Below are 4,300 nucleotides of genomic sequence, written 5' to 3'. Positions count from 1 at the left end.
TGCGGGCACAGAGCCTTGGTTTAAATTGTGTGGGATTAGACCAAACAAAGAGCCATAGATACCTAGCCACACCTGTGCAACTTGCTCCTTAAGGACAGCTAATAGGGAGAGACTTTGGTCCAAATGGCGGGGGCTCAGAACTTAATCTCCAGGCTCTCGGGCCACTGCAGGTATCTGTTTCCACTGTTCCCGGCAGCAGAAACTGTCCTGAACTTGGACATAATCGCAGAGCCATCACGTAACAAGGACTTCCATCTCCGCTGCCCCTGCCAAGTCCAGGTGATCAATCATTTACATGTGTAATTAGGAACGGGTGTCAAAACAGAAACTGTACACTCACTCGAGGACCCTGTGTGCAGCGGGCTGACATCAGACTTGGCAAATAGTGGGTAAACAAGGGCAGAGAGAAAGAGACAGAGAGAGAGGAGGAAAAATGAGATGCTGAGATGTGCAGGTTTTCAGCTTCTTACCACCCAAGGGGGGAACTGCTCTTCATTATATCAAATTATGTTGAGCAAATGGCTGGTGACTTCAATACTGGTTTGGGTACCTTACTGCATTTATCCCTGTATTTTGAATACAACTAAAATGAAAACATGTTACTAAAATGAAAACATGTTAAGTCAAGCCAAGCTGTGTTTATTTGTGAAGGCCTTGCAGTCTTATGGGGCTTCATAATAACACCCACAGTCTGAATCTCCGTAACAATACCGAAACATAAATCGTGGGAAAACTAATTTTGTTAGGGATCAGCAGATCCTCTATCCTAAACAAGATAAACTACTTCTGTGTGAGTCAAGAGGTTCAATGATCTCCTGAGTGCCCAGCCATTCAACCCATTTCAGGTCACAACAAGGGATTACACTTCAACAACAAACACATCCCAGTGTAAAGTGACGCTTTGAATACACATGATAAAAAGGGCAAGGGATGCTCAGAAATTACTTTGATAGTTATCTGCAAGTTATCTCATAAAAGTTCTCATCTCTTTCATAATGTGACCTCAGCTCAAACTGGGGCGCAGTCTGACATTTGACATCTTGCAGAAACACACAAAAATCACTTCTGCTGCAGAGAATCTCTGCAGATTGTAAGTGACGTTTTCCCACGATCAACAGGCATCCTTGGAACTGGGCAGAACGCACAAATACCAATGTCCAATAATCCCCCTGTCACCTGAGGGGGATAGGTGTGGTGCTGCGGGGTTAAGGAGTGGATATGTGCAGGTTACCGTGACTTATGTGGACTCATCCAGCCACCACCTCAGTGCCCAGGGGGCGTGTTTAAAAAGAGCCTGTCTGGGGCCTAAGTTTAGAGTTTCCCGCTGAAGAGTGGCTGAGCTTTGAAGAGGCAGGTCCAGTAATGAATTAGAGTATTGTCTGCTCGGAGGGAGAAGCCTCTGGGTGGGACATCAGATCAAAGGAGCTCCTACTTTATTACTTAAAGCGTTGGTTCAGGCATGCAACCGGACAGAGCAGAGGGCAGACACACTTACACTTAAAAACAGGACTTTTAGTAACTGTCCTGACATATACATTTGGGTAGAAGGTTTGTTATTGCATTCAAACTAGGGCTGGGTATTGTTCAAAAAATGTCGATACCGGTACCAATACTGTGACTTCGATACTGGTTCCTAAACGATACTTTTATCGATACCAATTGTATAGAACAAAAGAAATTACAACATTACGGCACAAATCTTTTTATTTATTTTATTATCTCCTACTACGTGAGCCCGGTCTCTGTGCGTACCGTAGAGTTTTTCCTGAATGCCTCTACACCGTGTAACGTTAGACAGCCAATCACCAGCATTACTAGATCTTGGTAGAAGCATGCTGCATGCTTATTGGCTCATTGACGCTGATGAGATTTACTCTTTAGGTATTGAAACTGGGTATTGAATGACAAGGCATTTTTCGATACTCGATAGTTTAGAGGCAATTCGGTCGGTGCCTAAAAAGTAGTGAATTCGGTACCCAGCCCTAATTAAAAACTACTAACAGTAGTTAGGCCAGTTAGCTCAATTGGTAGAGCGGGCGCACATATACAGAGGTTTATGGACGCAGAAGGTCCAGGGTTTGAGTCCGACCTGTGACGTTTTCCTGCATGTCTTCCCCCCTCTCTCTCTGCTTTCATATCTCAGCTTTCCTATCCAATAAAGGCAGAAATGCCCAAAAATTAAACAAAAAAACTGCTAACTTTCATAAACTAATGCCACCATCGGCTTCGTCCTGTCTGACACACACACCAGTCGAGATCCGTAGCTCAGACATGATGGTCAAACAAGTACTACTTCTCAGACATGTGATTGTCCGAACATCAGGCCACTCAGATTTTACAGTGCAGAGACACAGAGGAATGCACTGACCCCTCCTCTCAGGTGGCTCCACGTCGTCCTGAGGCTGCACCAGGCTCTCGCAGGGTCATTCTCCCATGACAGCGCGGAGAGAGGGAACAACACACCTCCGCTTTGATGTCAAAGTGGTCGGGTTTAGAGGATGAGGCAATGACGCGAGAGGCACAAACACCTGGATGGAGCGGAACTAAACAGGAATGCTGCTTAGATGGTGGAGGAGCAGATGTCATTTCTAAAATAAAATATAGAACATTTTACAGCACTGTATACATTAATCAACACAATTGGAATGTACCCAGATACCCTCCTAAAACCCCATTACAGATAAATAACTATGAGGAATAAGCGATTGTCTCACAGAGAAACTGGCACAAAAGATAGAGTCTTTAAGCCCGGGGAATTACAAAAGGCAGAAAGAACTTGGTTGGTCCAGACTGAATTATCTCAACAAATATTGGATGGATGGATGTAACATTTTGTACAAACATTCATAGTCCTAAGAGAATGAATCCAACTAACTCCTGATCCTCTGACTTTTTCTCTAGCGCCACCATGAGCTTGTGGTTTCGAGTGAAATGCCTGTAACAATTGGATGGATTGTCATGAAATTTGGTACACACATTCGTGTTCACCTCAGGATGAAATATAATAATTTTAGTGTGCCCCTCTACCTTTCATTTAGCGCCATGATCAGGTTAAATTTTCCATTCAACTTTGGTTTATGACCAAATACCTGCAATACTTAGGACATCACCATCAGCTTCAGCTGTACTTAGTGTTTAGTGCTCCATCAATATAAAAAGTTGCGATTATTTTAAACAGAAATACGTCAAAGTCACATTATGGTGATTATTGTAAAGTGCTACTATCAAGACTTGCCACTAAAAAGGCAGGTCAATCCACCCTTAAACATTTGTTTTGATTTGTCATGTCGCTCACTGGTTTCATTTCAGTTGACAGAAGTCAAACCTATCAGCTAAATTTACCCTTTTCCATTCATTACACAAGCTCTGCTTGGCTCATATTTCAGTAGAAACTAGCTTTTCTATAGTGCTACTACTTGCTTGTCAGTAAGAAAAAGTTTGATTAGGTTAGAAGATATATTCCATCAAAAATGTGACTTGAGCTTTTCCCTACAATGGTAATTTTATACAGCAAGATTCCAATGTTACCTATTCACAACGTGCCTGATATTCAGCTCTACAATTTACATTTATGGAAGTAAACTGAATCAAATCATGTTGAGTTGAAAGTGAGATTTTATAATGCCATAAATCTTGGACTCAAATCTAACCACTGTTGGATCAAACCGTTACACGCCTACTCCCAACGGAGCAGTCCAGCGTCACAGGCACCCCCTGATGAAGACAGAACATAACCTCTCTACCGTACGTATGTGGTGGATTGCTTTCCTGTGGGAACTGTCGCTCTCTGGTCACCCATTCCTCACCAGCTGGGACCGCTGCTCAGCCACCCAGCCATAATGTCATAATTGTCCTGTTCCTCTGGCTCCTCTTCAGCCATAGGGACACAATGGATGGCAGCTTAGGGCGGTGTGAATCAGGGGCCCCTGGCTAACTGGGTGGGTCCCAGATTACTCCCACACCTGCTGCTCTCACCTTGGCACTGTGAACGACTGTCCTGAGGAGGAGGACCAGGTAACTGTTCTTTAGTTGGGAATTTTGTAATAATCTTCAAATACAAACCAAGTAAAAAAAATGACAACAACTTTAGGTGTCAGACTTTTTTTTTTTTTTTTTTAAATTGGTGTCATGCACAATCACAGCCTCAGTAATGCCTAAATTAATATGATCTTCTTCATTGATTTAACATTCAACAGGGACCGTGCTGCACCACAACGCATTTGAAAATCGTCCTGCAGTGGAGCTCCCCAGGCCTCAATTAGCCCTGATGACTTGCCAAGTGGGAGCTGGTGTTTAAAAA

This window comes from Sander lucioperca, chromosome 22 (assembly GCF_008315115.2).
Source record: "Sander lucioperca isolate FBNREF2018 chromosome 22, SLUC_FBN_1.2, whole genome shotgun sequence".
Classification (NCBI taxonomy): Eukaryota; Metazoa; Chordata; class Actinopteri; order Perciformes; family Percidae; genus Sander; species Sander lucioperca.
Note: the sequence above shows the minus strand (reverse complement) of the source record.